The sequence below is a fragment of the Kogia breviceps genome, chromosome 5, assembly GCF_026419965.1.
Source record: "Kogia breviceps isolate mKogBre1 chromosome 5, mKogBre1 haplotype 1, whole genome shotgun sequence".
Taxonomy (NCBI): Eukaryota; Metazoa; Chordata; class Mammalia; order Artiodactyla; family Physeteridae; genus Kogia; species Kogia breviceps.
This window is the reverse complement of record NC_081314.1, coordinates 88,898,285-88,911,887: the sequence shown is the minus strand read 5'-3', so window position 1 is coordinate 88,911,887 and position 13,603 is coordinate 88,898,285.

Below are 13,603 nucleotides of genomic sequence, written 5' to 3'. Positions count from 1 at the left end.
ATAAACCCCACTTGATCATGGTGCATGATCCTTTTTATGTGTTATTTTTTTTTTTTTTTTTTTTTTTTTTTGTGGTACGCAGGCCTCTCACTGTTGTGGCCTCTCCCGTTGCGGAGCACAGGCTCCGGACACGCAGGCTCAGCGGCCATGGCTCACGGGCCCAGCTGCTCCGCGGCATGTGGGATCTTCCCAGACCGGGGCACGAACCCGTGTCCCCTGCATCGGCAGGTGGACTCTCAACCACTGCGCCACCAGGGAAGCCCCCTTTTTATGTGCTATTGTATTCTGTTAGCTAGTATTCTGTTGAGGATTTTTGTTCATCAGTGATATTGGCCTGTAATTTTCTTTCTTTGTGACATCGTTGTCTGGTTTTGGTAACAGGGTTATGGTGGCCTCGTAGAATGATTTTGGGAGTGTTCCTCTCTCTTCTATATTTTGGAAGAGTTTGAGAACAGTAGGTGTTAGCTCTTCTCTAAATGTTTGACAGAATTCACCTGTGAAGCCATCTGGTCCTGGGCTTTTGTTCGTTGGAAGATTTTTATTCACAGCCTCAATTTCAGTGCTTGGGATTGCTCTGTTCATGTTTTCTATTTCTTCCTGGTTCAGTCTCATAAGTGTGTGCTTTTCTAAGAATTTCTTCCAGGTTGTCCATTTTATTGGCATAGAGTTGCTTGTAGTAATCTCTCATGATCCTTTGTATTTCTGCAGTGTCAGTCATTACTTCTTTTTCATTTATAATTCTGTTGATTTGAGTCTTCTCCCTTTTTTTCTTGATGAGTCTGGCTAATGGTTTATCAATTTTGCTTATCTTCTCAAAGAACCGCCTTTTAGTTTTATTGATGTTTGCTATTGTTTCCTTCAATTCTTTTTCATTGATTTCTGAACTGTTCTTTATTATTTCTTTCCTTCTGCTAACTTTGGGGGTTTTTTGTTCTTCTTTCTCTAATTGCTTTAGGTGTAAGGTTAGGTTTGATATTTGAGATGTTTCTTGTTTCTTGAAGTAGTATTGTATTCCATAAACTTCCCTCTTAGAACTGCTTTTGCTACATCCCATAGGTTTTGAGTTGTCATGTTTTCATTGTCATTTGTTTCTAGGTATTTTTTTAATTTCTCCTTTGATTACCTCAGTGATCTCTTGGTTATTAAGTAGTGTACTGTTTAGCCTCCATGAGTTTGTATGTTTTACAGACTATTTCCTGTAATTGACATCTAGTCTCATAGCGTTGTTGTCAGAAAAGATACTTGATATGATTTCCATTTTCTTAAGTTTACCAAGGCTTGATTTGTGACCCAGGATATGATCTGTCCTGGAGAATGTTCCATAAGCACTTGAGAAGAAAGTGTATTCTGTTGTTTTGGGATGGAATGTCCTATAAATATCAATTAAGTCCATCTTGTTTAATGTATCATTTGAAGCTTGTGTTTCCATATTTATTTTCATTTTGGATGATCTGTCCATTGGTGAATGTGGGGTGTTAAACTCCCCTACTATGATTGTGTTACTGTCAATTTCTCCTTTTATGACTGTTAGCATTTGCCTTATGTTTTGAGGTACTCCTATATTTGGTGCATAAATATTTACAATTGTTATATCTTCTTCTTGGATTGATCACTTGATCATTATGTACTGTCCTTCTTTGTCTCTTGTAATAGTCTTTATGTTAAAGTCTATTTTGTCTGATGTGAGAATTGCTACTCCAACTTTTTTTTGATATACATTTGCATGGAATATCTTTTTCCATCCCCTCACTTTCAGTCTGTATGTGTCCCTAGGTCTGAAGTGGGTCTCCTGTAGACAGCATATATATGGGTCTTGTTTTTGTATCCATTCAGCCAGTCTATATCTTTTGGTTAGAGCATTTAATCCATTTATATTTAAGGTAATTATTGATATATATGTCCCTATTCCCATTTTCTTAATTGTTTTGGATTTGTTATTGTAGGTCTTTACCTTCTCTTGTGTTTCCTGCCTAGATAAGTTCCTTTAGCATTTGTTGTAAAGCTGATTTGGTGGTGCTGAATTCTCTTAGTTTTTGCTTGTCTGTAAAGGTTTTAATTTCTCCATCAAATCTGAATGAGATCCCTTCTGGGTAGAGTAATCTTGGTTGTAGGTTTTTCCCTTTCATCACTTTAAATATGTGCTGCCCCTCCCTTCTGGCTTGCAGAGTTTCTGCTGAAAGATCAGCTGTTAACCTTATGGGGATTCCCTTTTATGTTATTTGTTCTTTTTCCCTTGCTGCTTTTAATATTTATTCTTTGTATTTAATTTTTGATAGTTTGATTAATATGTGTCATGGCATGTTTCTCCTTGGCTTTATCCTATATGGTACTCTCTGTGCTTCCTGGTGTTGATTGACTATTTACTTTCACATGTTATGGAAGTTTTCAACTATAATCTCTACAAATATTTTCTCAGACACTTTCTATTCCTCTTCTTCTTCTGGGACCCCTATAATTCAAATGTTGGTGCGTTTAATGTTGTCCGAACAGTCTGTGAGACCGTCCTCAATTCTTTTCATTCTTTTTTCTTCATTGTGCTCTGTGGTAGTTATTTCCACTATTTTATCTTCCAGATCAGTTATCCATTCTTCTGCCTCAGTTATTCAGCTATTGATTCCTTCTAGAGTATTTTAGTTTCATTTATGTTGTCGTTCATCATTGTTTGTTTGCTCCTTAGTTGTTCTAGGTCCTTGTTAAACATTTCTTGTATTTTCTCTATTCTATTTCCGAGATTTTGGATCATCTTTACTTTCATTACTCTGAATTCTTTTTCAGGTAGATTGCCTATTTCCTCTTCATTTGTTTGGTCTGGTGGGTTTTGCCTTGCTCCTTCATCTGCTGTGTGTTTTGCTGTCTTCTTATTTTGCTTAACTTACTGTATTTGGGATCTCATTTTTCCAAGCTGAAGGTTCATAATTCCCATTGTTTTTGGTGTCTGCCCCCAGTGGCTAAGGTTGGTTCAGTGTGTTGTGTAATCTTCCTGGTGGAGGGGACCTGTGCCTGTGTTCTGGTTGATGAGGCTGGATCTTTTCTTTCTGGTGGGCAGGACTGCATCCAGTGGTGTCTTTGGGGGTGTTTGTGACCTTATTATGATTTTAGGCAGCCTCTCTGCTAATGGGTGGGGTTGTGTTCTTGTCTTGCTAGTTGTTTGGCATAGGTGGTCCAGCACTGTAACTTGCTGATCGTTTAGTGGAGCTGGGTCTTAGCATTGAGATGGAGATCTCTGGCAGAGCTTTCACTGTTTGATATTACATGGGACCAGGAGTTCTCTGGTGGATCAATATCCTGAACTCTGCTCTCCCACTTCAGAGGCACAGGCCTGATACTCGGAGCACCAAGATTCTGTCAGCCACACGGCTCAGAAGAAAAGGGAGAAAGAGAGAAAGGTAGAAATAAAGGAAGGAAGGAAGGAAGAGAAAGAAAAGTTATTAAAATAAAAAATAACTATTAAAAATTTTTTAAAGTAGTAAAAAAAAAGAAGAGAGCAACCAAAGCAAAAAACAAATCCACCAATGATAATAAGTGCTAAAAACTATACTAGAAAAAAGGACAGATAGAACCCTAGGACAAACAGTAAAAGGAAAGCTTATATAGACAAAATCACACAAAGAACTATACACATACACACTCACTAAAAGAGAAAAAGGAAAAAAAATCTATGTATAAAAAAACAAAGGAAGTGAGCAACCAAATCAATAAAGAAATCTACAAATGATACTAAACTCTAAATTCTAAATTAAGATAAACATAAAACCAGCAACAAATTAGATGCAGAAAGCAAACCCCACATCTACAGTTGCTCCCAAAGTCCACCACCTCAATTTGGGGATGATTCAAGGGCATCTGTTCCCTGTCCAGACAAGAGGGGGTTAAAGGACCAGCTGATTCAGGGGCTCTGGCTCATTCAGGCCAAGGGAGGGAGGGGTATGGAATGAGGGGCGAGCCTGTGGCGGCAGAGGCTAGCATGACATTGCACCAACCTTGTGCCTGAGGTGGGCCATGTGCTCTCCCAGGGAAGTTATCCCTGGATCACAGGACCCTGGCAGTGGCAGGCTGCCCGGACTCCCAGGAGGGGAGGTGTTGATAGTGACCTGTGCTTGCACACAGGCTTCTTGGTGGCTGCAGCAGCAGCCTTAGCATCTCTTGCCCATCTCTGTTGTTCGCATGAATAGCCATGGCTCACGCTGGTCTCTGGAGCTCCTTTAGGTGGTGCTCTGAATCCCCTCTCCTTGCGCACCCCGAAACAATGGTCTCTTGTCTCTTAGGCAGTTCCAGACTTTTTCCCAGACTCCGTCCTAGCTAGCTGTGGCTCACTAGCCCCCTTCAGGCTGTGTGCACGCAGCCAACCCCAGTCCTCTCCTTGGAATCTGACCTCTGAAGCCTAAGCCTCAGCTCCCAGCCCCCACCCATCGCAGCAGGTGAGCAGACAAACGTCTCAGTCTGGTGAGTGCCGGTTGGCACTGATCCTCTGTGTGGGAATCTCTCCACTTTGCTCTCTGAACCCCTGTTGCTGTGCTCTCCCCCGTGGCTCCAAAGCTTCCCCGCCTCCACCCTCTGTCTCCATCAGTGAAGGGGCTTCCTAGTGTGTGGAAACTTTTCCTCCTTCTCAGCTCCTTCCCAGAGGGACGTGTCCTGTCCCTGTTCTTTTGTCTCTGTTTTTTTCTGTTTTCTTTTGCCCTACCCAGGTACATGGGGAGTTTCTTGACTTTTGGGAAGTCTGAGGTCTTCTGCCAGCATTCAGTAAGTGTTCTGTAGGAGTTGTTCCTCATGTAGATGTATTTCTGATGTTTGTGGGGAGGAAGGTGATATCCACGTCTTACTCCTCTGTCATCTTGAAGGTCTCTTGAACAACGTATTCACTTTTTTGTTCCACTACCTTCTGCCATTTTTCAAGCAATGTCATAATTACATCTTCACAAAATTTTTTATCTTTTTGAGCAAAAAACTGTTCCAGGTGCCTTTTACAATTTTAAAATTCCTGGAAGGGAATTGTAAAAATTCCCTTCCAGGGAATTGAAATATTTTCCATTAAGAGAATTTTGTAAAGACCAAAATAAATGGAAATTCAAAGGTGCAATGTCTGGTGAATATGGCAGATGAATCAGAACTTCTCAGCCAAGCTGTAATGGTTTTCACCTCATCATCAAAGAAACATGAGGAATTGCATTATCCTGATGGAAGATTATGCATTTTCTGTTGACTAATTCTGGACACTTTTCATCTAATGCTGCTTTCATTTTGTCTAATTGGGAGCAGTACTTGTTGGAATTAATCGTTTGGTTTTCTAGAAGGAACTCATAACAGAGGACTCCCTTCCAATCTCACAATATACATAACAAAACATCACCTTTGGATGAAGACCGGCCTTTGGTGTGGTTGGTGTTGGTTCATTTCACTTGCCCCACAATCTCTTTCATTCCACATTATTGTACAGTATCCACTTTCCACTGCCCGTCCCAATTTGTTTTAAAAACAGAATATTTTCATTACATTTAAGTAGAGAATCACATGCGGAAATACAGTCAAGAAGGTTTTTTTCTCTTAACTTTTGTGGAACCCAAACATTAAAGCAATTAACATAACCAAGCTGGTACAAATGATTTTCAACACTTGATTTGGATATTTTGAGTATATTGGCTATCTCCCACGTGGTATAACATTGCTTGTTCTCAATTAATGTCTCTATTGGATCGTTATCAACTTTAACTGGTCTACCTGACTGTGGAGCATCGTCCAGCAAGAAATCTCCAGTATGAAATTTTGCACACCATTTTTGACACATTTGTTCAGTCACAGCACCTTCTCCATACACTGCACAAATCTCTTTCTGTATTTCACTTTATTTTTTACCTTTCTTGAAGTAATAAAGCATAATATGTCAAAAATGTTGCTTTTTTTTTTTTTTTTTTTTTTTTTTTTTTTTTTTTTTTTTTTTTTTGCGGTACGCGGGCCTCTCCCTGTCGCGGCCTCTCCCGTTGCGGAGCACAGGCTCCGGACGCGCAGGCTCAGCGGCCGTGGCTCACGGGCCCAGCCGCTCCGCAGCACGTGGGATCCTCCTGGACCAGGGCACGAACCCGTGTCCCCTGCATCGGCAGGCGGACTCTCAACCACTGCGCCACCAGGGAAGCCCCCAAAATGTTGCTTTTTTTCTTCCATTTTCAATATTAAAATGGCTACACAAAAATTCACCAATTTTCATAAGTTTTTTTTAAGTGCACACTGATATGGTTGTCAAAATACCATCTAACATTGTTTTGAATGAAGTTAAAGACAAATAAGTGCTACTAGAGCCATCTTATGGAAAAAAATGAATGAAACTTTTGGCCAACCCAATACTATAAAAAGCCTTTTAATTTTAAATGGTTGGAAATGGAAAAACAAAATGTGATGTAGCTATACAATGGAATACTATTCTACAATAAAATTAATGAAGTACCAGGGAATTCATAAAGCTCAACAACAATTCAACTCAATTCAAAAATGGGCAAAGGATTTAAAGACATTTCTCCAAAGAAGATATACAAATGGCCAGTAAGAACATGAAAAGATGCTTGACCTCACTAAATGCAGTTCAGAATATCTTCTTAAAGACTGGAACTTAAATTTAAAATACTTACCATACAAATCATGGTTTAATGACAATGATGTACTATAGCTTGATCTTACTTTAATGCATTATATTCATTATCCTTATTGTATATTTTCTTGTCTCTTCAATTGGATTATAAGTACATTTTTTCTTTTTTCCACATCCTTCATGTTATCAACAGCTTCTTTTTTTCCAAGTTATATTTATAAGTGTACCACTTTGTTTCTGTGCTTTATTGTAATTTCTCTTAATTTGGAAATTCAGCTTTCTCTTCCTTTTGAACATCGTTCCCAGTTTTCCCTTTCAAAGTTAGATCTACCTGAGAAATTATTTTCTCATAATAAGTCCCATCACTTTCCTATTTCTCCTGATTTCTCTCTCCAAGGTTGTTTGGAGATGTTGTTCCCAGGAAAAGAAGAATTGTGGGCTTCCCTGGTGGCGCAGTGGTTGAGAGTCCGCCTGCCAATGCAGGGGATACGGGTTCGTGCCCCGGTCTGGGAAGATCCCACATGCCGCGGAGCGGCTGGGCCCATGAGCCATGGCCGCTGAGCCTGCGCGTCCGGAGCCTGCGCTCCGCAAAGGGAGAGGCCACAACAGTGAGAGGCCTGCGTACTGCAAAAAAAAAAAAAAAAAAAAAAAAGAAAAGAAGAATTGTGATTATTCTGTGTAACTCCAGAAGACAGAATGAAGATTAATAGCGGGAAGTGAGAGGAAGAAAGATTGTAACTCAGTTTGTGGAGGACCTTGATAATAACTGCAACTATGTGGTGGTCTCTGGAAGTGCCCAGGTAGGAGCTGCCCATTTATCAGCTCCTGGAGAAGCAATGCCAACATTGCAGTGTCATGTCTTAGAAGAATGATTCCTTCCAGATTTTTCCTGACTCTAAGATTCCATCATTCAGAGAGGATTTTTTCAACTACCCCTCCCCCACCCCATCTTCTTCTCTAGAATCTATGAAATAGATTCTATGTCATAGAATCTCTGACATAGCCACCAAATTAACATCTTCAGGATAAATGCATTTCTCCTCTCTGACCCCCTCTTTGACTTTGCACTTTGCAGCGGTGGTCTTTATTTCCACCTTTCCAACATGTGCATTCCTTTCTGTTATTACTAGTGCGGTCAGCTCCCAGCACTACAATTAGTCTTAACTGCATTCTCCAAATCTCATTTTTTCTTTTCTTTTTTTTTTTTTTACATTTAGCGTGAACTGACTTGGAGAAATAAATGGCCACGTTGGCATTGAGAGACTAACAGGAAGTCTTGCCTTATTCCCATAATTTCTCAAATTTATTTTCCCATCTATCATTTTATTAAGTTGAAATACAATTTCTTACATATCTCTACTACTCAGTTGAAATACCACATTGTGTCATACTTTTGTATTGGGAAAAGAACCCTAGTTTGTCAGGTTAAAGGCTTTTCCTTGATTTAAACCATCTGAATACACTTTCTGCATCCCATTTTGCTATAATCAGCTTTCACAAGAGTCAGCCATGTTCCATACCTCTGAGAAGGCTACACTATGTTCAGTGTCTTAATATAAACTCCGCTGTTCTAGCCAGAATTTAAGTGTGATTAAAGCCTAAGTGTGATTAAATTCTTAATCTGATGCTTAATAGCACATAACAAAAATGATAGTAGACCTTCTATGCAAATACTAGAAGGTGTAGGAGTAAGATTGACGTAGGTTTAAGATTGACTCCTTTGAGAGAAGCATTATTACTGTGTTGAACTTAAATACATGTAAAGGTTTCAAAGGTGGAAATTATGTGCTCTTGCAAAGATTTAATGTGTGGTGTGAGAGAGCATACATGGCCTAGGATAATCCAAATGAGCTCAGAGAAGGTACTTGCCCACTCACTATCAGAATGACCACATTGTTAACTAGCCACATAGGATCTGCCCTGGATGTTAAATGTTAGAATCATAAAGGCCTTCATGGCTAATGTCACATTTGATTGTTATTGCTAAGACATAGTTTGTGGAATCATTGATGCTCTTTATCAGCCTAGTATTTCCAGGATGAAGGATATCATGCATGCAAAATGCCAATGCAGTAACAGGTACACTATAGGCACTTAAAACAAGCCAGGCCCTTCTCCCTCTTACCCCCAAATCCACTCACTAGCTTTCTATTTTTGCCTAAGCTCTTCAGCAATAAAAAATATACCTGGGCAATAAACAATATATTTTATTCCTGCCAATATATATATTCCTGCCATTTCCATTCTTTAAAGGTGGAAATCTGGAATTGGGCCTCTTTCTTTCAATAGGCTTATCCTGCATTATCTGTTTGAAGACAGAGCCTCTGAAGGGGCTCTCAAGACAAAAGTGCTACATCAGCCTTTTATGTAGTCTTTGAAAATCATTAAACCTGGAAAAATCTATTTGGCCTATCATGTTTACATTTGTCTCACTCATATCTTGCCAGGTTACTTCCTTTCTCAGGAGTTAAATTTGCTTTCCCCTATTCCCTTAATGTTTCCACGTTGAGTGGAAAAAAAGCAACATATACGTGACACCACCCCGATCATCACCACGTACACACTCAGACACACATTTGAACATCCATCTGTAGATTTACAAAGATTATTTTACACTTGATTTCTTTTATACTCTTGCTAAATCAGCATGTTAATTTATTTTCAAGGCTACTTATATGATTGAATAGATGAAAGCTTGAGAAAAAGTTTTGATTGTTGTGTATGTGTTGGCAGAGGGCAGGAAGGCTATAATCAGCCTTGAAGGAAGCTAATGTCACCATACATACTAGATCACCACAATCTCACATTTCTATTCTCATGATGGCTGCAAATCTTGGTGAAGTCTAGTCTTTTTTTTCCCCTAGGAGGGAGAAGACTTGAAACTGCACTCCTGAGCTGAGAGGATAAATGGCTGCTAAATTATCTCAAGAAATGTAACAGCAACATTCAAAATGATCCATCATTTTGAATAAGTTGTTTTCTCCTCTCACTCTAGTCCAGTGGGGAAGACGCTAACAGCTTGGAAAGGGGACAAATACAGGAGTACTTTGGGGGAATTTTTTCAGCAAATATAGTGAAGAGTGAAGTCTGGGAATATAACAATGAGCCAAAATAACAAGTGAGAGCAGTTGCTGAGGAGGGTGTGAAGTGAAGAGGAGGTGGACATCTAAACTCTGGCAGGTACGTATGCATATCAGCACGTCCCCTTCTTTCTCCCTTTACTTTTACCCTGAGTGGAGAAAGACTGAATATTGGAAGAAGTCTGGGAGAAGAGATGTGAGAGGGAGAGACCAAAATCCCAACCATCTACTCTAGTCCTGGTATCTATGGGTCATTGGGAACCTTGAGCACATAAGCCAAGCAACTTTCTGAAGCTTCTTTAGTGTCTTAATTTTCTTTTTTTCAAAAGAGAAATTTTTGTGCCTCTCTTTTACCTCATTTTTTCTGATTTTCTCTTTATTTTCCCAAAACTCTTGTGTACTTTTCATCTGCTATAGGGTCCTTCTTGGGATACCTCTCACCCAGGTCCCCTGCCATCCTCTGCCAATGCCCAAAGCTCCAAATGACCTCATCCTTTCAGAGTTCATTACAACTAACACCCAGATTCAGAATGCAGTTCATTTCATTTATGTAGGTATTCAACTGAATTAATTCACATGAAATTATAAAAAATGGAATTTAATGATTCCTGATTTTCTACTTTTATAATCTAAATGAAATACTAATTGATGGTCTGAATCTAGAATAGATGTTTGGAGGGAAGGCTTTTCCCAAAGTTCTGGTCTCTTCTTACCTCTACCCCTCCCATTTAATAAACCATCTTTGGAATGGTTCAGCTTTGCTTTATCTGCTCAACTTTTTGAGCCCTGGTAAATATTTCTGTATTCCATTGGACTTAGAAACAATTGTAGGGGTAAGCACATTTTCATATAGGCAAATCAAAAATCCAAAAATGGAAAATTTCCTTTTTTAATACCAAGATCTGGCTATTAATTTACTCACACATTACAGAGCACAACGTTTAAAGATGGTAGGAAGTTTATCATACATGTTTAATAAATATTCTTTATTTATACTGATAAAAATGCAGAAAAGAGCCTAGCAGGTTTTTAAATAAGTTAAATAAAAATAACCAAGAGCCATTGACTTCTTGCCTCTTTATCTCGCTATACAAATGTCTAATTTTAATTTTATTCTTTAAATGTATTTTAACTCAAAACTGAAATTTATGGTAAATAATACTATAGACACTGAAACATGTTATGTGCATTAATATATTGGCAACCACACCTGTTGGTTATTATTGTCAGGTGTACAGGGTTTTGTGCAATCCTCAGAATAATGCTTTTTCTGTCATCACTCTGCATCTATGTAAGCTTAGTGTAACATGTCATAGATTAGAAAAAACTCTAATTCCACATTAGTTTCTTTCTTTTTTTAAAATTCACACCTGCACATCTCTGCAGTGCATGTCTACAGAGCTCATTTAAAAGCGAAGCAGCCTCAAGCACATCTGTTTCGTTCATGCTCTGCTCCAGCTTCAGAAGTCACTCATATACAAAGACACATGAATATGGGAAATGCTATGTATTACTGGTAGCTTTGGAAATCATTAGAAAAAAGGCCTTTATATATAGCAAGATGTTAAAATGAAGTTCTTTGAAACTCATTGTTTAGGCTGAGTTCCCAAAATGTCAGGGACAAAAGAATGGTGGCAAATTCTGAATTAATAGTCCAACGTGAGATGGACTATCCTTCCTAGGATTTGCAAAGGAGACTTGAAAATACTGGTTTTATGACCCTTGGCTGACCATATACCTTTAGCCTATAAAGGGGGACACAGAGGCCTAGAGAAGGAAAGTTAGGAATTCGAGAAAGGCTTTCCCTAGAGAGATGCTCAAATTGAGTCATGTGTATTCACCACTTCACCCTCCCCAAAGTGGAGGGTAGGGAAGGCGGGATTTCATCCTCCCTTTACTATCGTGAGGAACTTCAGTGGGACCAATCAAAGGGTTTAAGTAACTTTCCTGTAGTTTGAGGAACAGTGAACTTCTGTCTGACACAGACTTGAGGATTGAGCAGGAGGCCATGTCTGAAGCTTCTCGCTTGCATAAAAAGCAAAAAGGGAAGTAGCTGCGGCAGGGACAGCCTGCATGCCTAGAGTTTGATGAGCTAAAGATCTGTGAATATTTCCCATGGATCTAGTGTGGACTCTCTCGAGGAACTTGCTTGGAGTAGTCTTAGATGCACCTTGAGAGATTTGTTTGGAAGAGCTAGGAGATCTCAGCCAGCAGGCCTGGGGCTAATGGAAGAATAAAGTTGCCAGCTTGGGGAGATGCATTTGTACTATAGAGGGAGCTTCAGGGGGAGATCCCTGGAAATTGAGAAGAGGGGGTGTCTGAGCAATCCACAAAGCACCTGATGAGAGGAGCCAGCACTAAACTACCACAGCTAGCAACCATGCTATACACACACACACACACAAACACACACACACACACCTCTACCTACAAAGGATCCAGGAATCACAGCTAATGTTTATTTTTTTTTAAGGGGATAAGTACTTTTTAAAAATAGGCTTTATTTTAGAGCAATTTTAGGTTCACAGCAGTATTGAGCAATTTCCCACTTACTCCCTGCCCCACACATGCAAAGCCGTCCTCATTATAAATATCCCCCACCAGATTGGTACATTTATTATAATTGATGAAGTTACATCGACTTATCATTATCACCCAAAGTCCATAGATTCCATTAAATTTCAATCCTGGTATTGTACATTCTATGGGTTTGGATAAATTTATAATTATATGCATCCACCATCATAGTATCAGTATACAGAGTAGTTTCACTGTCCTAAAAGTCCTCTGTGCTCTGCCCAATCATCCTTCCCATCTGTCAATCCCTGGCAAACACTGCTTTTTTTTACTGTCTCCACAATTTTTCCTTTTCTAGAATGTCACATAGTTGGAATCAGTATGTATCCTTCAAAGATTGCCTTCTTTCACTTAATAATTGCATTTATGTCTCCTCCATGTTTTTTCATGGATTGATATTTACTTCTTTTTAGCTTTGAATAATATTCTATTGTCTGGATGTACCCCAGTATATTTATCCATTCACCTACTGAAGAACATCTTGGTTGCTTTCAAGTTTTGGCAATTATGAATAAAGTTTCCATAAACATCTTTGTGCAGGTTTTTGTGTGTACATAAGTTCTCAACTACTTTGGTTAGATATCGAAGAGTGTGGTTGTTGGATCAAATGGTAAGAGTATGTTTAGTTTTATGAGAAACCACCAAGCTGTCTTCCAAAGTGGCTTTGCCATTTTGCATTCCCACCAGCAATGAATGAGAGTGTCTGCTGCCCCACATCCTTGCCAGCATTAGACTTCTTGTCAGTATTCTGGATTTTGGCCACTCTAATAGACGTGTAGTAGTATCTTATTATTGTTTTAGTTTGCATTTCCCTGATGACATGATGTGGAACATCTTTCAATATGCTTATCTGTCCTCTGTATATCTTCTTTGATGAGGTGTCTGTTAAGGTCTTTGCCCATTTTTTTATATTGGATTTCTTTTTTTCTTATTGTTGAGTTTTAGGAATTCTTTTTATGTAACAGTCCTTTATCAGATATGTCCTTTGCAGACATTTTCTCCCAGTCTGTGATTTGTATTCTCATTTTCTTGACAGTGTCCTTCATAGAGCAGAATTTTTTTTAATTGAAGTATAGTTTTTACAGTATTGTGTTAGGTTCAGGTGTAAAGCAAAGTGATTCAGTTATATATATTTTTTCAGATTATTTTCTATTATAGGTTTTTACAAGATATTGAATACAGTTCCCTGTGTTATACAGTAAATCCTTGTTGCTTATCTATTTTTTGTATAGTAGTTCATATCTGTTAATCCCATACTCCTAATTTATCTCTTCCTCCCTTTCCCTTTTGATAACCATGTTTATTTTCTATGTCTATGAGTCTGTATCTGCTTTGTATATAGATTCATTTGTATTCTTTTTTATATTCC